At 37.0% G+C, this 22,676-nt stretch overlaps 1 pseudogene; it reads right to left on the bottom strand.

Annotated features, from left to right (window-relative positions):
• Nucleotides 1–1,421: 1,421 nt before the first annotated feature.
• The window catches only part of LOC118832293, a 34,600-nt pseudogene continuing 13,345 nt past the window's right edge, over nt 1,422–22,676 (bottom strand).

Below are 22,676 nucleotides of genomic sequence, written 5' to 3'. Positions count from 1 at the left end.
CAGTGACTTGGAGGAGTGAAGTATCTACCCAATGAAACACTTGGCCACAATTTACCCCAAATAACTAAAATTATGCTGGCAGAAACATCATCGCTACTAGCTTCATGGTTACTCACCTTTCTATTTTTTTACCATGTAGGCTTTCCAAAGCAGAATAAAATAGAATACCAGAAAGTGGTTCCATATATGAAAAATAATTATATTTTCCAAAACACATGCTACTCTCCCAAAAAGGAGATTTCCTCTAAATAAACCAAAAACCCCAACCTGGATTACAGGCTGCATACTGGATTTGGAGGGAAAGTGCAGTTTATTCAGACCAACATAGCATTTTAACAATCATATAACTTTTCTTATCAAAGAAAATCCCTAAATTACTAGGCCAATGACTGAAAAATCTATTAAACACCATATGTACTCCTACTTTCTTATCTCAAACCTCCTTCTCTCCCCCCATCCCCAACACAGCTCAATCTGTGCAACTGAATTGGGTAAAAGAGACAGATTAGGAGAAAAGGTGTTTGACAAGTGCTATTTGGCCTTCACATTTGCTTAAAAAGTGATTTAATTTTAGTGTTAATAAATGTGGCCAAAACATAGTTCGGCAGAAGGCATTCTCACATTATAAAACTCCCCTGCTGTACTTCTAATTTCTAAAAGTTTCACAAAAAAAATATGCTTTCAGGTTCACTAGTTCATCTTGCTGAATAATGTTTTTTTAAAAAATGCCTCCCTAGCATGACAAAAGGTTTCCATGACTGAATTGTGGTCTTGGTGAAAAAGCATCAATGGCCTCCATAGATTTATCTCCTTTAAATAGTTTTCAGACATACATTATACCTTCCTATCTGGAATTTAAAACATGAGAAACTGAATCCTTAAGTACATTAAAGACCTTTCTTTCCTTATCTGAGACATTTTCATACTGTAAAACGCTATGAACACATTAAAAAATAGTACCACAAAAATTGTCCCTGGTTACCTTTTACCATCTGCCCCTGCTGCTACCCTTGAAAGCATTTAGGCAAAGAAGAATGCACATTTTTCCCATCCCAAACTTCTCCCACTTTTTTTTGAAAATGAATACTTTGACAAATTTCATTTTATCCCTTAAAACAGTTAATTATCTTTGGTATACTGCATAACATTTTTGGACTCACAAAATTCAAACAACCCAGTCAACTAGAGCCTCCCTATGCAAAGTCAGAGCTCTGGATACAATCCAATTTATTCTGAATGGTATTTAATCCTATACCTACTACAGACAAGGAATTGCCATAAGAAAAGTTTAACATGCCATGTTACAGAACACTAACCTGATTGTGCTCTTGGATAGTACAATTTAAATCTACAATGTACAAAGGCAGAGGATTTTAGGTGTATAAAGCAGTTTTCTTTGCTGCTACATCTCTTCCCAGTCATCAACTTTGAGATTTCTAAGTACTTCTGGAGTAAGAATTTGTTCTTTTTTTATTATTTTTTTTAAATCTGGTGGTTTAAAGTTAGTTTAGACAGCAGTTGCTGAGTTTTCAGTATCAGGGTTTTAGGCCATCATTTATCAGCTTGGTTTCAATTGCTTTTATCTTTTCACTGACACAAGTTGGACTGAGTAGATTCAGTGCTAGATGATGGCTCAAGACTGATTGGAAGAATTTTATCATTCTTATTGTGATCATATTTCTTGATGTGGGCATGTGCCCACCATATCACCAGCTTAGACAGAGCCAATTTGCCCCTGAGACACTGGGTCGCTTGATCTACTTCCCATTTGGTTTCAAAGATGACAAAAATAGCACCCTCAAGCTGTCCTTTCAAAGTACCAGATTCATGGAAAAGATAGTCAAATTGCTTTACTTTTCAAATATCTAAAGGAATTTGAGGAAGTGGTACTCTGTGATCTTGGGGTCCAGGTTGCCAATCCATAGCCTTGCCCCTCTTTTAGGAAAATTTATAAAAGGATTTATGCATTCTCCAGGGGGAGAATTTTGGTTTCTGTCTCTATCAATTCCTGTCTAGTTCAGCCTCATCCCCTTGGCTCCTGATGCTACTAACGCGGCTGCACCTTAGGACTCCAACACCTGACTCTAACCACTAGGTCCAGACCCTGATCTTTCCTCTTCCTCTCTTGTTCTCTCTGACTTAACCATAGCCACCACCTGGATGAATTTTTAAGAAAGACAAAGGAAATAAGTTAACTCATTGCCAGATATATTTTAAATCATTGCCACAATATATTAATTTGTAATAATGCTAAATAACCATGCATTTAGGTTTATACACATATATTTAATTAAAACCTCTAAAACTTTCTTAGTATAATCCTGCTATAAAAATAGTTTTCTATTTATTATTATGGTCATCCAAATAATTATAATCATAAATGAAATGCTACAAGAAATAGGGAATAACATGATTTAGGGAGTTCCCCCAAATCCTGATTTTGCATTCCCAAATCCTAAAGATGATTATCTGATGGAAATTTGGAAATACACCCAGAAACAGAATTTGTAACCAGGTTCACCTGAATTTTAATATAGCCCTCTATCAAATATGCCATGCTGCCCCTTATGGCAAATACTATTAATAATAAACAAAGGGAAGTTGTCATGTGATAACAATGAATTTTACTTTTATATTGGTTAAAACCTATGATCAATTTAAATAAACTCAAAGAGAAAAAATAAAAGAAACCAAATCAAGAGTTTTAAAATTCAAAATAGTGAGATTGAAGTCCTATGGAATTCTGCCTTAAAATGCAATAATTTGTCTAACCAAAACTAGAGGTCTTCTGCCTCTCTAGTCTTTTGCCTACTAAATCTGCCTTCTATATCTACTCCATTTGGTATTTGACATAGTTAGATTGGCCTATGAGGACTTGCCCTGAAGCGTGCACAGATAAATTCCCTTACTAATTTCATTCCTGGAGACCCCTTGGATGACTCAGGGGTTTATGCTATGACAAAAGAAATTAATTGGCTTAGAGTCAGAAGAACTGATGACTTACACCTTTCTTTCTGACATATACTCTTCGATCCAGTGACACTGGCCTCTTGGCTGTTCCACTAACAAGATACTCCATCTCTCAGCCCCAGGCATCCTTTCTGGCTGTCCCCTATGACTGGGATGATCTCCCCCCTCTGCTCTAACTACCAACTTTTCTGGCTTCCTTTAAGTCTCACTTAAAATCCCCCATTCTACAGGAAACTTTCCCCAAACCCTCTTAATTTATCTCCTCTGTTAATTATTTCCTATTTATCCTCTATATACCTTACTTTGTATATATTTATTTGTGTTTTGCTGCCCCTTTTTGTATCTCCAGTGTTTATCAAGGTGTCTGGCATATAGTAGTCACTTAATCAATGTTGATTGATTGAATGAGGGGTCATTGAGTCCTATAGAAGCTTTCCCTTGAAATATCAAGGAACTAAGATAATGTTGACCTAGACTTGAGGTTGATGGGAGAGAGGACAAAACTCTTGCCACCCTTCTCTACATGAGCACCTGCATGTTTCTGTCTCTTTGTGTTTATTCTTTCCTAATGATAAGTAAATGGGTGTTCAAAGACAGTAATGTCTAGGGGACCTGAGAGTTTGAGAGATCCACAGTTCCAATAAGAGGTTTCATCAGAGGTGAATGAAAGTTCTGACAGTAATTCACACCCATCCATTGACACTGGCCTCCTTGCTTGTTTTTCCAAAATGAAACTTCATCTTTCAGCTCCAGGCATGTTTAGTCTATCTCTCCATCATGCTTGGAATGCCTTCTCTCCTCCCTGCCTTTTGATTACCCTGGCTTCTTTCAAGTCAAAACAAAAATCCTATCTTCTTAAAGAAGTCTTTCCCAACCTGTCCTAATTCTAAAGACATTTAATTATACAACTTGTTTGTTCAAATTTATTTGCTTGTTACCTCCACCATTAGAATGTAAGTTCCTTAAGGGCAGGGACTGTCTTTTGCTTCCCTGGTATTTTCTGTGCTTAGCATAGTATCAGACACTTAAGAAAAAAAATACTGATTTCCTGATTGGTAACCAGAGTCGGTGGTAGTAGCTTCATACAGACAAGGAAAGAAAGTGATCTGAAGTTGGCAACAGCTTCAGAGACTGTAACACAACCTCTGTGGTGAAGAGAAGTGCCAACTACATCTTTTTAAAGACTTTCTTTATATCCCAACAGAGAATTATGGTAAAAGAATCCACAAGTCTCTGTGAAGGGAGAAAAGTCATTCTAATACTCTGTGTATGAGTTAAACTTCTTTACCCCTGTATGTATCATATCTTTGGGCCTCCTTTGGATTTTTTTTCTGTTTTCAGATGGTCTATATTGAAGACGTGTCACCCATCTTTAAACAAGTTTTAACTGAGAATAGGCTGGGTAATCTTGACATGCAGCATTCTTTATCTGCCCTTAAACTCTGCCAAGGGGAAAGTGAGGTGGGATATATTTATTCCATATGGAATATCTGTCCCCAGTTTTTATTACAAACAAGCAAGTACATATTTACATGCGGAGACTTTTACTGGAGACCTAATTAAACTTACCTGTGAAGAGAAAAGGAGAGACAGAAAGACAGAAACAACAGAGGGAGAGAGACAGAGAGCTAAAGAAAAAAACTTCACAATATAAATATGAGGCAATCCCTGTGAGGATCCAACCCATCCTACAAGTACAGGACAGGCATGTGGTGCCAAAAAGGGAGCTATAAGTGGAACAGGAAAAGGAGCACTTTTGGAAGAGATATTAAACCATATTATAACTTCTTTGAGGGGAGGGACAACTAACTTGAAAAAAATTGGCTACACATTTTGAATTATTTTATTTTTTTACTTCCTGAAACAGTGGAAAAAGTACTATTAGAATCACTTTGAAAAATTATTTTCATAATAGTTGGCATGAATTGTCTGATAACAGATGCCCTAGGGTCTCCACATCTCTGCTTTCTTCCTGTCTTATTTATTTACTTTCACTTCTCTATCTTCTCATATAAGTACACTACAACATAGACTTTGAATTGTCTATCCTGACAGATTTAGCTTCAATGACAATTAAATATTAAAAAAGAAGGAATGTATTGATTTCTTTTTTTTGTACAGTTACTGCCACTTTTTTGGCTTTAAAAACAAAAATACTCTTTCCTAAATGAGCCCTGTAAACAAATGCCAGGGCTAATTTTCTAAATGCATTGATCGACACATATGTAAACACAAATCTAGTCAGAATTTTTCCTTTCTACTGGTTTCTAATACATTCAAATATATCTGTGAGCTCATAAAAGTGGACATTTTCTTCAACAACACATTTTTATAACCTATCCTACATGTCTGAGACTCCTGCATGGCTCTTGTCTCTGTTCTCCTGTAAATTCACTACAGGTCATCCACACAACATACTGACAGCTCTCTTGACATTTTTTTGACCTCACAAGGACAATTGAGAAGCCCATGTTTTATCTGTTGGTTATCCCTCATCCTCACCAGATTACCAGTCTTAAAATAATAACTATTATGGCCTGAGGTTAGGGCACTTCAGTCTGAGCAGCTGCTGAATAGACTTGTCACATGATACCTTGGTTTTTCATCTTAAAAGTCCAGCTTTTGACCAGCTAGATAAAATCTGGAGCCTCACCTCTTCTCTGTGGTCATTTTCTCCAAAGGGAAATTCTCCCTGTCTCAAGACAATGGTCCCCAGACTTCTGTTCCTTTTGAACTCACAAGTTCCCCTTCAATTTAAAGGTGTCCTTAACATATATCTTTGACATTTGAGTGGAGCATAAATTCTATTGGGGAAAGATTTGAAACAGAGAGACCAATGAGAAGATTATTTGAAAATACTCATATGTAAGCTAATAAAAGCTGTCACTAGGTTAGTGGCTGCGTGCTTCATGTTATTTATGTATATATGTATATGAACTTATGTATATGATGTACATATACATATATGTGCATGTACATCTGTGTATACATACATGTGTTTATAACTGTATTTAATAGAGTTGTTTTCCTTTGTCTTTCCATGTGTATTTTTTAATAATTTAAAAATATTTTGAGAGGTTAAGAACCTCATCTTTAGATAAAACATTTGGTCAACTAAAATGAGATAAAGAAACACAAATGGGGATGAAAGAGCCCCCAAACCAGGCTTGCCTAGGCCGGCCATGAGCTGTAGCTGCCACGTGCTTGGCTATTTGTCATTTCTGCTCGGGTGAATGAGGGAGGTCAGACCATTCCATATCTCTCACAAGAGAGAGACTTTCCATATTGACAATCCATGGAAGAAGGAAGCCAGGAACAGAATCATTCTCTTTGTCAAGGTCCACTGAGTTTGGCATTGTGGTAAATAAGACAGCTGACACATATATACACATGAACAGCCAGAAGGCAGTAATTTCCAAATCATGTTACACAAAAACACAGATAATGAAGGAAAAGCAGATTGTTGAAGTATGTCAGTTAATCAACAAATACTTATTAAAGATTTGCTATATGTGATGCACCATACTAACTTCTGGTGGTAAAAAGAAAGGCAAAAACACAAGTAAATAACTGAAGGAACTTAAATTCCAGTAGGAGAGACAACATGCAAAAAAGCTCATGAAAATGTACAAAATAAAAATACAAAGTCATCCCAGAAGGTAAGGACTAAAGGGAGGAGGGAAGACTTAGAAAGACCTTGTGGTTTCAGGTAAAACTTGAAGGGAACAAGGACATGGAGGGGAGAAGATAACATGCCCAGACCAGAAATGCCTCTGTACCAGTTAAAAGTTACAGTCAGGAAATGTATAAATTCAGCAAGAAGGACAGTGTTGCTGGATTATAGATTATTTGGAGGGTAGTAAGGTATCCGAAGAATGAAAAGGTTGTGAAGGACTTTGAATGACAAGAAGATGATTTTTAAAATTTAATCCTACTTAGAGGTAATGGGTCACTGATAATTATTGGAGGCAGGACAGGGAGGCAGGGATGATATAGCTAAATCTGCATTTTAGGAAAAGAAAGTTGGGAGCTGAGTAGAGGATGCATTATATTGAGGAAAGATGGTGCTAGGAAACCAATTAGAAAATTATTGAAATTGTCCAGATGTTAGGTAAAGAGGAGTAGCAACAGAGTGGTGTCTGTGTGAGTGGAGAAAGGACATGGATGTAGGAGAAGTGAAGGTAGAAATAAGATTCATGAAGAGACTGCATATGGGTAGTGACTGTGAGTAAGGGCTTGAGGATGACACTACACTTATGAGCCTATGTGAATGGAAATCCAGTAACAAGATAATTTTAAAGATAAGAACTTTAGGGGAGAGTGATAAGGAGCTCTATTTTAGACATGCCAGCTAGGTGGCAGAGTGGATAGAGTGTGGGGTCTATAGTCAGGAAGGCTCATCTTCTTAATTTCAAATCTGACCTCAGACACTAGCTATGTGACCTTGGTCAAGTCACTTATCCCTGTTTGCCTCAATTTCCTCACCCATAAAATGATCTGGAGAAGGAAAAGACAAACCACTTAATTTTCTTTGCCAAGAAAACCCCAATGGCATTACAAAGAGTCTGAAATGACTGAATGTCAACAATAAAATTTTAGACAGCAGTGAGTTTGAGATGTTTATGAGAAATTCAGTTTGATTCACAGTGTTTATAGGAGGCAATCTGTTATAGAAAGAGAGACAATGGTTTGCGAGAGTGTCTAGGTGGTCAAGATCTGAGAACAGATTCAAACAAATCAGTAGACCCGAAGGAAATAGCTAAAAGCACAAGATCGCTAGCCATCCACAAATTCCTTTATATGAGTTGTGTCGGTCAGGGCTCTCTCTACTGCTACTTTTAGCATTCTTTGCCCTTTTTGCATACAATTGAGCAAGCAAAATCCCTTTTTAAAAATTCTAAATGAAAGTTTCTTGCTGATTGACTCTCTGCCCACTTTGCCATTAGTTCAAAATAAAGTTGTTTCAGCACTTAAGAGAAGGGACTCTCAGGACATAGTTGTTCATTGCATTAACAGTGAAGTGAATTTGTTCTGTCTGCAAGCAGGTGAGATGATTGATTCTGGTGGTGGCTATAGTCAAGTTTCTTGAGCACTGCCGAAATGTGGATCTTCTATTGACTGTACTTAATGCTTATTTCCAATATATGGTTAATACTATTTTATTGAATCTGTTTGCTGATTCAGTTAAGTGATCACCACTGCTCAATGCTTTGTTACTTTATTTCTTCAGGAATCATTGCTTAGTGCTATGATAGTACAGTAATGATATCAGGAAAATCAGGTGTATGGGAAAAAATCAGTAAAGAGACATCACCGGGCCTGACTCTATAATGGATGATGCTTTCACTGACTACACTGTGAGAACATATTTATTAAAAGATCCCAAGGGACAATAATCTCTGACCCAGGAAGCCAGAGAGACTAGGGAGAGATTTCAAAGGAATGCTCAAGTACACAGCTTCCATTGACCTTGAACTATGTCATATCAGTCAACTCCAAGGGAAATCACTTTCAGTCACAAAGTTGTAAATTGTATTTACAACACACGCGCGCGTGCACACACACACGCACACATATACAAACGCACATGCACACACATGCACACACACACACCCATGCATGCACGCATACATACTACAGCACATGGGCACTGATACTACAAAAACCTTATTCCCTTTCCCAGAGAGATTTAACAGACCAAAATTAAATGAGACAAACAATTCCGTAAGTTCCAAACCATTGTTCCTTACTATTTATAGTTAAAAATAGCATCCATCTCCTATCTTTAGCATGTCACATAAGCAATCTCTCTACAAACTGCAGAATTCCATTAGCCAGATCTCTCATAACTATGTCAGTTTTTCTGACTCCATGCCATTCACTCAAGAAAAATCTGTAAGCACCCATAATGTGCCCTTTCAAATCACTTAACCCATTTGAGCCTCAGTTTGGTTAACTGTAAAATGGGGGATGATTTCACTGTCTGACTCAAAGGTTTAGTTGAGCAAAGCAATTTGAAAGTGAGAGGTGCAGCATTGTATAATCAAGGGCTCAGCTTAGAGCCAGAAATATTTGAGTTCAAATCCTGCCTTTGACCCTTGTACTAACTGTGTGACCTTGCATAAGTTCATAACCTCTCTGAACCTCAGTTTCCTCACCTGTAAAATAATAAGGTTATTGAACCTGATGGCCTCAAAGTTCCCTTCTAGCTCTAAATCACTGATCTCAAAATACTATAGAAAAGTTTGATTTTTATGTTTTACCTGAAATCGTCTCCTAGTTCAGCCTCAGTGAAAGAGACAAGCCTGGGGCCTGGTCCATATGCTGGTCATCTTGTGGGAGGCTGGGATACAGCAGGTAAAAAATAAAACTGAACCGTAGACCTGAATAAAAGAGGTCTGATATTCTGAGTGATGGAGGTTTCAATGTGCTTTATCCTGATCAGTCAGTCCACTTCCAGTGTGTCATATTCAGGTCTCAGTACCACAATTTCATAGGGTATCGACAAAGTAGACCAAATAGAAAGTGACCAGGATGGCAAGGGAGCTTCCAATATTATTGGAGGATCAGAATTGGAGAAGTTTATATTGGAAAAGAGAAGGGAAGACATGATAGCTGTGTCCATGTACTTGAGAATTCACCTTATGAAAAAGAGATTATACTTGGTATCCTTGGCCCCAGAAGTCAGAACCAGGAGCAGTGAGTATAAGTGACAGAAAAACAGAATTAGATCTAGGATAAGGCATAGGTTCCTAATCATTAGACCTGTCAAAATACAGCATGAGATACCTTAGAAAGTGGCCTCTTCCTTCCTGGAAATCCTCACTACGAAACTAGATAAATACTCATCAGAGATAATGTAGAGAGGATCATTATCTATTAGTGTTTGGCTTCCTCAGGATCCTTCAGAATTGAAGATTCTGTGATTTCTGATTACAGTAATCTATGCATAGTCATGATTATACTTTCCTACCTCCAGACTCTGCTGCTATCCTGCCCTTATTAACAAAAACATCCATATCACTGGGTACTTTTTTGAGGTTGCAACTATTTCTAAGATGTCACTGGCATTCATTCAGTCAAATATATTTTGAGATGCACCTCAACAACTCATCAAACAAAGGTGCACAGGTTGCAAGTTCACTGCTATTTCCATATCAAAGAATTCGTGATAAAATTTTAATATTCTTCAGTTGTTATTCTAAATCAATTGAAAAAATATTCTACATTAATGCTACTTTACCTAAAATGGAGCATTTATATTAAAACACCAATTATAACTACTGTAAGAAAATGGGGATGGTGTCCATAGTGGTTGCCATAGCTGAAGGTATTCGCATTTGAGCTATCTGTAGATAATACACAGAGAGGGAAGATCTTTGACCTAAGGTTTGATGTGCCCTAGTCTGTCCCTATATTAAGCAACTCGATATCTGGGTAGGACTGACTTTAAAAATTCTCCCACTGTCTTGTTTTTATGCCATAATTATTTCCCAATATACTCTCTATTTCTCCAAAATTTTCTTCTTAACAAAGAAAAATGGTTAAGTAAAACCTACCATAGGGAAAATGTGTCTCACGGCAAATACTACATTCTGGAACTGTGATTTCCCCATATCTCAACTGAGAGACGTGATAAGTGTTTTATCATCTAGATTGGTCATTATAATTAATCAGAGTCCAAGTTCCTTTTAGTGTTGTTTTCATCTATGTTATTTTATTCAGTGTGCATATTATTCTCAAGGCTGTGCTTATTTTGAGTTATATCAGCACATATAGCTCTTCCCATGTTTCTTTGAGTGTGGTATATTCATCATTTCTTATGGTACAACACCATTTCATTATTCTACAAGTTCTGTAGACATTCATTAATCAAAGGGCTTCTTTTTTCCCCCTACTTTTCCCCCCTTTCTACCATGAAGAGTGTTGCTATGAACATATTGGTGTAGAACAGGCTTTATTTTTGTATCTTAAAGTAGATCAAAGGGTATGTACAGACCAAACAGTATATACCATTTAGTGATTTTGTCTGCATAATCACAAACTGTTTCCTAGAATGTTTAGAGTCCAGGGGTGGGAAACCTGAGGCCTGAAGGCCACATGTGGTCCTCAAGTGAGGCCCTTTGAATGAATCCAAACTTCATAGAACATATCCTCTTAATAAAAGTATTTGTTCTGTAAAACTTGGAGTCAGTCAAAAGGCTACACCCAAGGACGTAGAAGGCCTCCAGGGCTTGGTTTCTGCATCCCAGCTAGACTAATTCACAACTCAACCAATGATGTATTAGTATGCCTTCTCATATTTACCATTTCCATTTTTAATCATTTTTTGTGGATTTGAGGTGAAACTTCAGCATCGTTTTAATTTGCAGTCCTCTTATTATTAATGATTTGGAAGAATTTTTTGTATCATTGTAGAAAGTTTATAATTCTTCTTTTGAAAATAGTTCATATCCTTTCACTGCTTATCTACTGATATACAGCCCTTGTTCTGACTAGTGCCAGCTCTCTCTGTATTTTGGATCTCAAGCTTTTATCTGAGATATTTGATGTAAACTTATTTCTTTGTACATTCAGGACCACAGATCCTAAACTACAAAGTAACTCAGAAGCCATATGATCTCTTTTGTTCTTCAGTGCTTCAGTCATGTCCAACTCTTTGTGACCCTGTTTATCATAGCACAAAAGGTTCTTCTGTCCTCCTTTAATACTGTCCATGGGGTTTTTTCAGCAAAGATACTACAGTGGTTTGTCACTCCCCTCTCCAGTGGAGCACTTTTTGTCAGAACTCTTGACTATGACCTATCTTGGATAACCTTGCATGGCATAGTCCACAGTTGCATTGCACTCCACAAGCCCCCTTGCTATGACATTGCAGTGATCCATGAAGGATCCATGAAGGGTCATATAATCTCACTACCACATTAAATGATCAAATTAATTGAGGCCTAAATACAATATCACTTGCTCAAGGACACATAAGCAGTAAGTATCAGGGGCAGGATATGAACCCACATTCTATGACCCCAAAACCAGGGTTCATTCCACTGAACTACAGATTTATTCCTGGGTTCTCATCTATTTATAGAGTACATGACTGCATCAAATGATTGCAGAAAGTTGTTATAATTTATATATTCAAAATTGTCTGTTTATTATTTTAATTTTTTCCCTTGATGAGTTAATAGTTTTAACCTTGGTCATAGTAGTGAAAAAAAACTTGTTCTCCTCAAATTGTTTTTTATAAGACTTTAAATTTAGATTGTGTGTTTTATTTGGTTTTTATCATGGTTTATAAAATTGAATATGATAATAATAGGAATAAATAGAAAACTAGATAATGCCTTAATGAGAAGGCTCCTTCTTATGTTTATATCTTTTTTTCAACGGGTTGAGAAATGTGATGATAGTGAGTCATTGGTCTGCCCTTCCCAAGTCTCAGCCACAGAATAGACCAAATTTGAGGGCTCTAAAGGCTCAGTGTCACATGCTGTCAGTAACAACTGCATCCTTGACAATTATTTTTAAGACATTTTGATTCTTTCACATGGTCATGTGTCAGAGGTCACAGGACCCTGGAAGTCAGTAGTCATGAGACTTTGGCACCAATATTAACTATCAACTTTCCTGTTCTTTTTCCAGTTCTTTTGATCAAAGAGGTCTATTCATTTTTGCCCAGGGCAAAAATGTTCTGCTCTGCAGAACAAAGAGATGAACTTGGGAAGAGCTGTCGAGATTGTTAATATTTGTGGGCAGGCTTTGAAAGAACAGAGAGAAAAATCTGACAGCATTTTTGAAGAATTATTGGGGCAAAGCGTGCTATGACAAGAATTTAGACATTGACATTGAAATGGGAGAATAAAGTGGAACAGAATGAAAGTTCACAGTTGGAGTATTATAGAAGATAGAGCTACATGAGGACACAAACAGACTCCTCTGGCTTCCATCTGAAATCTCTTTTATTGAGACACATGATAACTTTGTTTTAGATGGTACAGGAAAGCCTTAAGTAGGGTGGGCTTGTTTGTGCTTTTTGTAGAGCAACCAATGTAGGTTTAAAGCACTTGAAAGAAAGTAGCAGCAACACCTAATTGGAATAGCATTAAAGTGGTAAACTACCAAAATAGGAAATGTCAAAATATGTTAGTATGAAAAAAAAACAACAATTTTCTTTACCAGTCATGCAACAGGGGCTTTTTTGGTCCCTTGACCTTCTCTATTTCCCTGAGATAGACTCTAGAACATTAGATGCTAAGTGTTTTGGGATGTCTGTCTTACACATAGATGGCTATTTCTGGATGTCTCTCCCCATGGAATCTCCTGCCTGATGTCTTTAATCTCTTCCACAGGTCACTTGCCATCTACACTTCTTTCCTCTCCTCCCCTTTTCACTTGGTCCAGGAATCATTTTTTTTTGCACCTGCCCCAGGCATAAAAATTTCTAGGTATAATTCTTTAATTGAACAAGTTTTTCCTAAGATAATTTTAGCATCAGAATCTGAGAGTGGGCAGTTATTTCATAGTACATTTTATCCACACTGCAATTGAACAAGAATACTATCTATAACTTACTTGATGAGAAGTAATCCAGTTTTTGTTTGAATACCTCTCAGGATGGAAAATTCACTACCTCTCAAAGCAACCTATTTCACTTTTAAATAGTTCTAATTGTAAATTTTTTTTCTTTTCCTTACAATAATCTTAAATTTGTTGCTTTAGATATCTGACTTACTGTTTCTGGCTCTGCTTTCTGATATTCTTCTTCCAGTTAAAAGATCTTCCAACACACAAAGACAAACAAAAGATCACCCTAAGTATTATCTGCTCCATGACAAACATCACTGGTTCCTTTAAATGATCATCATATGGCATTATCTTAAAGTCCTTCACTATTCTGGTTGCCCTCCTCTGGAAAATTTATTCTTCTTCTTTTTTAATCAACTCAGGGTGCTGAATGAGGCTTAATTTTTATTAACTTGACTAATATGGGGGCTAGTTTTGTTTTGATTCAAAGGTTTTGATTATCTTCCTTTCAATTTGGAGGGAGACTATCAATTCCCAGTTCCACTAACAGTATATTAGTGTATTGATGTACCTCATTTCACATATCCCACATTTCTTTCTTGTCAACTTTGTCAATCAGCTGTGTATGAGGTAGAATCTCATTCTCCATCCCCCACCCCAATTGACACATTAGTGAGTTTGTCTGAAAACCTCCATTTTGAGGAAGTAACCAGCTTTCTTTTACACATTGCCTTCCTCCATTAAAATGTAAACTGCTTGAGGTCAGGGAGTGTCTTTCTCTTTATTTAACTGTGTATTCCCAGTAATTAGAACACTGCCCCACACATAGTAAACCCTTGACAATTCTTGAGTTGTTGATTCTATTTTTAATTCAAATATCATAGATTTCCAATTGAGAGAGACCTTGGAGAGATCATAAGACAGATTTAGAGATGGAAGGAAACTTAGAAGCTATGCTACCTAACCGTCTCATTTTATAGATGGAGAAATAGAGAGACAAAGAAATTAGGTGATTTTTTTTTTCTGTCAGAATCACATAAGAAATATCTGAGGTATGGTTTGCATCCTGATATTCCAGATTCCACATTCCTCATTCTATCTCTTACTCCATGCTTCCTCATCTAGTCCAACTATCCACACAGATACCCAGAGCTAAAGTGATATTCCTAAGGCCATACTAATAGAAGGTAGCACACTTATCTTAAAATCCAATTAAAGTATTCACACATCTGTTATCCAAAATTTTTATGTGGTGATGACAAGAGTAAGGGCTACAAAGAGATATGAGAAGAAATTTTGAAACTATCTTTTTTTTTTTTTTTACAAATTGTGAAAACAGGTTCAGAAATTCACTGGTCCTAAAGTATTTTAGGTGAAAGTTTGGCGAGGAGAATGTTTCAAACTCTATTGGATATCTCTTATAATTCACTTTTGATGTAGTGACAAGTTATTCTATCTGTATGAAGATAAGCAAGAATTTTTAATAAGAAACATCACCAACTTTCTGCAGTGCTGCTGGTATAATGAGTTCAAGATGATTCTTTTTGGCACCAAGCATGGTGGTATCAGAAACCTAAGTATAAGAAGGTCCAAGGAAATTGTTCTCAACTAATAATTACTCTGAGTAGGCATTCTAGTTGCTGTTTTTATTTTAACTTAAGGCTTTAATCTGATTCCACTATAACTATGACTTAAGTTAAATATGTTATGCTGTAAGCAAAATGTGGAAAATCTGCAAACTATGCTTTCTTGCTGAAAGGATACATACAAGCACGGGTGTCTCCCAAAATGCCTTGTAATAACAGAAACTCAAGAGCCTAGAATTAAATTGAAATAGTTGAACATGGAATTGAACACTTTTTAAATGGATCTCCTTTTTTATGGTACCCTGCATATTTTGTCAAGGGATTTTGATAATTATAAGCGGCAACAATAATGAGGTTTTGAATATTCATAGGCACTTAAAATGCCTCTGTGAATTTTAGCAGTGCCCAATGGTAATGTTATTCATTTTTAGAAATAACTAGGCTGTAATAATCAAATTCCTAACTATTGTATAAAAATGGATGGCAAAAGACTAATTTTGTTGTTTGATTTATCTAATGGAAAGAGTGATTCTAGTATTTCTGGGTCTCATACTGGTAGGAATGTGGATAGAAAGCTAAAATGTACCTGGAATAAGCCTGAGATTTCCCAGTAAGGAAATCAATGAACTGTCTGGAGGTAGAGAGGGCCTCATTTGGCCACAAGTGCCTTTCCTTAGAAAGACAGCTAGGTGGTACAATGCACAGAGTCCTGGACTTCAAGTCTGAAAGAACTGAGTTCAAATTTTTCCTCAGAGCCTAGCAATATGACCCTGGCCAAATCACTTCACTTCCTTGTGCTTCCATTTAAAAAAAAAGTATAATAACTGCACCTTCATCATGAGGTTTTCATGAGGATCAAATGAGATAAGGTATGTAGAGTTTTTTGCAAAACCAAACGCACTATATAAATGATAGCTATGATTAAACAAGTAGTTCATAAAATAGTATAAAAGTGAAATCCAGAAAGCATTCATTTCATGCAGATATGAGGAAAGGGTCTGCGAATGAAGGAAGAGTTTTCCACAAACTCAGTGGTTCCATACAAATCAAAGTTAAGGAGAATGAATGTAGGAATATAGTATTCCAAAGAATGATGATCTGTAGCAGACAAAAGATGTGGGGAAGGGAAGATGATCTGGGACTCGAAGAATGGATGGGGTAAGGAATTTGGATAGACAGCATAAAGGAATTCTGCGTTCTTATATCACTATACTGAAAAATTCAAAACCTTCTAATTAGCTAGAATATGCTGTTAATGAAACCAAGGTTAAGAGTTGTAATTTCATAAGGACAATTTAACCTTTGAGAGAGAGAAATCTTGTTCTCTGGCCATTGACTAATTTCAGCCATTGATAACCAGGGAAAAATTAAATGAGAGTCTGTTGTTTAGGTCTCCAATCTTGATTAGCAGACACATCTATACTCACCTTAAACTAAGTACTGGATTTAATCATAAGATGTCAAGTCCCAGTAAAATGATCACTCATACCACATCCCCTACCCCTCAAAAAGAATACTAGGGGGATATGCTTCTCCATCACCCTTCAATCTCAATATTTGGCTATAGAAAATGAAGTTACAGAAGTAATGGATCCCAAGAATTCATAGAGAATGACATAGGTACCATAGGATAGGAGGAGGACAAATGGCATCTTGCTCTTCAAAGAAGAGGAGAAAATAGACTTACAACTAGATAACAGTTAACTTGACCTTAATTCTTTGAGGGGAAAAATAAAATTAAAACTAGAATGGATTATTAAAGAGATAGTGAATATTTAGAAAATGAAGCAAGGATCACAAAAAGCCAGCATGATTTTATTAAAAACAAGTCATGCCAGACTAAATGTATTTCCATTTTTGACTGGGTTATTAAGCTCATAGAAGAGGAGAACATTATAGCTATAGCTTACCTACATTTTATAAATGCCTTCATGAATTATCACATTTAATCGTAGTGGACATCTAATCTAACATTTGACTCCTCATTTAAGACTTATAATTGGGTAGGGGTGGGGTGAGGGGGAGACTCCTCACATCCTAAGTCAGGGAACTTGTATCCTCAAGGCCACGTGTGGCCTTCTAGGTCCTTGGGTGTGGCCTTTTGACTGAGTCCAAATTTTAATAAACAATTCCTTTTATTAAGGTGATTTATTCTGTGAAATTTGGATTTGAAAGGCTGCACTTGAGGATCTAGAGGGCCATATGTGGCCTCCAGGCCACAGGTTTCCCAACCCTATCCTAAGGCATCCATTCCACTATAGGATGGCTCTAAATGATAATTTTTGATAGGTTTGGTTTTAATTTTTTTCTGGCATCGAAATTGTAACTTCTTCCCATTGTTCCTTGTTTTTCTCTTTGGTGTTAAACAGAAGTCAAATGGTAGGCTTTAAAATACTTGAAGACAGGTAATTACTCTTTATTCCTCATTGAGTATGCTCTTCTCTAAGCTATGCATTCCTTTTTGCTTTGGTCTGTACTGAGTCAAAGACTCAAGGCCCTTTGCTATCCTGGATGCTTTCCTATGAATGCCTTTCAATTCAACGCCTTGCTCAAGAAGGGACAACTAAACCAGTAACTAAGACTGCAATGATAATCTGCTATTGCATTTATTGATTGATGAAACAAATAGTCTAATGTGAACATAACGCTTTTCCCTTTTTATAATGTTATTTCAATACCTGAAAAGAAATTCATTTGGGATATTTTGAACAACATGGAACTTCCCAGTTAACATTGGTATTTTGGCAAAAAATCTGCATCATTGTAGAAATCTTTATGAAAGCTCATAGTTTAGAAGGAGTTTAGAAGCAAAAACTATTTTCTCCTTGTATGATGTCATTAATGGAGTCAGCTTTATAAGTGAACTAGCTGAGTTGTTGTACAATTGAACCAAGTGACAGGAAGTCTGATTTTTCATTTATTTCTACACTTCAATCTCTGTACTCCTTTTGTGAGATTTCAGAAAAGTCCTTTATTCTCCAATTAATTTCTCATATTTTAAATCTGGACTGAAATCCAGAAAAAAATAACTTTATTTGAGGAATACATTAGTATAGTGTTGAATTGGTTGATATTTTGTTTTTACCGTTTATGTTTAATTTGGATTTCTGTCAAGGAGAAGTACTTATTTATGTTTCTAAAAATGAAGCAAAATTAGAAATCTTCAGTAACACTGAATAAAAGTTACATACTTTTTTTGGTTTTTTGGAGGGGGAAAGGCAAGACAATTGGGGTTAAGTGACTTGCTCAAAGTCACTCAGCTAGTAAGTGTGTCAAGTGCCCAAGGCCAGATTTGAACTTAGGTCCTCCTGACTCCAGGGCTCGTACTTTACTCACTGCACCACCTAGGTGCCCCCATAGTTACACATTTAGAGGCCTCTATGTGGTGCAGTGAATACAGGATTTAGAATCTTGGAATCTGAAGATCAAATCCTACCTCAGATATGTATTCTATTGACCTCTATATGCCTCAGTTTCCTCATATGTAAAATGAGGATGATAATAACACTTATAACAATAATAACAACAGGATTTTAGATCAGTACCTCTCTTCTCCACCCCCGCGCCAATTCAGCAATCTCTCCCCCCGGCAGTCAGCTCAGGTACCCTGGCTGAACTTCAGTTTTATCATATGTAAAATGTGCAGTCTTAATCCTTACACAATTTAGTGACCAGGATTATATGAGACATAAGGCTTTTACAAACCTTCAAATGCTTTATGAGTGCTAGCAATTAAGAACAAGTGAATGAGCAAATGGAAAAGCATTTATTAAGTACTTACTATGTGCCAAGGATTGTACCTAGCTTAGCTGGGCATAGAAAAAGAAAATTGGAAGAGACAAAACATATAATCTGTAAGGGAGATGAAGATGCTTGGAGTCCTAGGAGCAAAGCAGTAGCTAGGATAGCAAGGAGTCCTTAGGACAGAACCGCATGTCGGATGGCAGTGTCATTTGAAACTATCAGGTGCTGCATACAAGAATGCATAATGCAATTTGATACCCCTAGCTATTCTTAGAAATGGGCATGTGATGTCCTCCTTAGTGAAAAGCTGGGGCTGCCATTATAGTGCCTGATGTACATGAACGACAAGGGGAATCAAGTTCCCCTGGTTTTTATTTGTTGGGGGTTGTCTGCCAGATTACCATTTAAATGGATAGCTCTTCACCACAGTGTAACTTCCTAACACATTCCTGCTGTCATCATAATTGGCATAAATGATATTTGTATGGCAAGTGAACCTCTGAAATTTTCATGAGGACAAGTTAAAATGACACAAGCTTCGTAAGAAAAGAAATCTCCAAATGATAGATGCTTCACTGGTCCTGCCCTGAAAATGTTAAAATTTTGATGGACCAATTGTACTTTAATAATTTACAAGTTTCTATACTCTCTTCACCAAGTAATGCTTATCCTAGCAGAGCAGGCTACCTCAGTAGTACAGTCTCACAAAGTCACATATTGCTCCAGTGAAGGGACACGGAGCCTTCTGTAAAATCTGCAAGTAAAGATTAAAGGGAATTACACTAGGAAGTGAGATTGCTTCAGTATGTCATGGAGAGAATCACTGAAGTGGAATATACTCAAAGTCAAAGGTCTTTGTGACTCGTTGCACGCAATAGGAGCTTAATGAATGAGAATAGCTACGATATGTATGCTAATAGTTCATATATATATAACGCTTAGATATGATGTTAACTAATATATTTCAAAATTTACCTGTAGGTATGATATATATACATATATATATATATATATATATATATATATATATATATATGTATATAGTTTGAAAACCATTTAACCTAAGTGATCTCAATTGATTCCACACAGCTCTTGAGATGGCTACTACTATCACTCCTGTTTTAGAGATGAAGAAACAGAGATTTGAAAAGGGTAAATGAATTGTCCATGGTCAAATAGTCAGAGGCATAATGAATAGAATCCCTTGTTTCCCTAAATCCCAGTCCAACCTTCTTTCCTCTGTGCCACTCAGCCTTTTCTGTTCATCAAAGTCCATCTTGAATTTAACTTAATGCAAATGCCTACACTTGGTGCATTTGGCTACTTTGTTGGTATCCAGAATAACTTAGTGGACAAGTTTCCAATCCCATTCAGGTGTCTACCAGGTAACCTGGTCCTCCTGCCCTCATGCCCTTCTGACTTCTTACCTAACTGCTCTATTTTCCCCTCACTCTTCTTTTATCCCTTTTTACTTCTTCTGGGGAAAGTAATCAAATAAATATTAACATTCCTACTAGAAAGTGTATAAGTGATTGCTCTATTGCTCCAATCATTACCCCAGATATTGTATGTCCCTTGTTTTTGAAGAGGACCAATGACATCATGGGATGATGTCTTGACTTGCACGTGAAATGGATTTAAGTGAGGCAGAATCCTGCTCTATCCCTTCCAGAGTCTTTGAGGTTCATGGCAAGATAAAAGTCAGGACAACAGATGATAGCTCAGGATGCAGTGCATGACATTGGCATCTTCAGTGTCTGACCAAGCTCCAAGCCAACTACAGTGTCTGCCTCAGTTGCCTTCTTCAGCTGCTGTATCATTTTCATCTGTCCATTCATAAGAGCAAGCACCTTTCCGTACCCAGGTTGGCCTTCTAGCACAGTTTATTTAATCCGTTTTTTTAGGAAAGACTGCTCAAAAAGGGGTTAACAATCCTACTTTTAATTATATTCCCTAGTTCAGAGGAAGGATTAACACCCTGAATGTCAGAGAAAATGCAGAGAAAATATAAGCAGAGAAATTAGCATAAAGACCAACAGACAGGGCTCTGACTGCCTGAATCAAAGCAACATTACTATACACTTTACATGCACCCCTGGATTGAGAGAGCCTTTACATTTGAGCAGTCAGGGGGTCTGAACATATGACTACTGAGTCTTGACCAAGGAATTACAAGGTCCTTCTCGTAAGCGAACATCCAAAATAAAATACTCCAGGTGAGGCCCGTTAATGGGCAGGGAAGATCTTCATATCCCATTAACATTACACCATTCCACTGGGGAAAGTCTTTACATGATAGGGTAGACACTCCCCTAACTCACTCATGGATTTGAGGCCTAATGGTTACCCTAAAACTTCTTTAATTTCTCTGCCAAGATGGTTTTACTAGGGTGTGGGCACTGTTCAGTCTACAGCTTCTTAAAGCCATAGGGGAGAGTTGGCTGAGAAAAGACACTAAAGGTAGATGAGCAGCACTGAAAAGGGTTCAGCAAGCTCTCATACCAAAGGTACTAGTCTTCCTTGAACACCCTAGATACTCCTTCCCCCAAAAAACCCCACCCTCCCTTGCTACCATTTGCCTGTCAACATTCTTTCTCCCTCAATTAGAAGTGAAATTCATTGAGTGTAGTTATCTTCTCAGATTTCTATTCATATAATGAGCACCTAGAATAGTACTATAGCATACAGATGCTTATTTCTTAAAATTTATGATTCAGAAGAGGGTTTGATTATAATAGAATTAGAACTGATTTAAAGGCAGGATACAATGGGGGATTTTTAATAGACCAATATCTGCCTTTACAGAAACCTCTGGGATAGGAGCATGTATCTCTGTCTTTAATGTGCTATTCACCAAGTCTTTTGTTCTCTAGGCTAAAAATGCTGAGCTTTGTCAACTAGTCTTCATATGGAATAAACTCAAGGTTCTTCAACTCAACCTCTTTGCTGTCCACTCTGCAATTAATGTCTTGCCTAAAGTGTGGCAACCCAATCCTCCAGACATGATTTCTCTAGGGTGGAGGGCACTACTAACACCAACTCTCCTCTCTATGTCTGGACAACTGGTGTCTCTTAATGCAGCCTATGATGATGTTCCATTTCATCGTTATTATTTGGTTGTTTCAGTAGTGTCTGACTCTTTGTGAACCCATTTGGCAAAGATACTAGAGTGGCTTGCTATTTCCTTCCTCAGCTCATTTTAAAGATGAGAAAACTGAGGAAAACAAGGTTAAGTGACTTGTCCATGGTCACAGAGCAAGGCCAGGTTTAAACTCAGGAAAATGAGTCTTCCTCACTCTGGACCCAGCACTCTATCCTCTCTATCCACTGTACCACCTAGGTACCCAAGTTTTTATTAGTTGATTACTTTAGCTCATATCAATCCTATAACCCACTAAAACCCTCAGATATACCCCCCCAACAAAAAAGAACTGCTGTTCAAATTATGCCTCCTCTATTGCTTAATTTTGAAGGTGATTTTTGAACCCAAGTGAAGATTTTAATTTTATATTTAGTGAATTTAATCTTATTAGACTATAAATATTCAGACCATTCCTCCAGTGATTAGGAATGTCTCCAAGCTTTATGTCATCTGGAACTTGATGAACACTGATGGTTTCATACAAGGTATTTATAGATTTTAACCAATACAGAACTGTGCAAAGATACCAGACATTTTTGGATGTCACTGTAGTTTGGAGTGTTTGCATTGCCTAATAACTTATACCCTCTACGAGATCTTCCATGTGTCAGGGCCAGATGTGGAAGCAGGGAGCCTTCATGAGATTATGGATCCAGTAACAGTAAATTATAGAAAGTTTAAAAAATATATATGCTTTCCCTATGAGGATT

This window comes from Trichosurus vulpecula, chromosome 9 (genome assembly GCF_011100635.1).
Source record: "Trichosurus vulpecula isolate mTriVul1 chromosome 9, mTriVul1.pri, whole genome shotgun sequence".
Taxonomy (NCBI): Eukaryota; Metazoa; Chordata; class Mammalia; order Diprotodontia; family Phalangeridae; genus Trichosurus; species Trichosurus vulpecula.
Note: the sequence above shows the minus strand (reverse complement) of the source record. Positions and strands in the feature narration are given on the sequence as shown.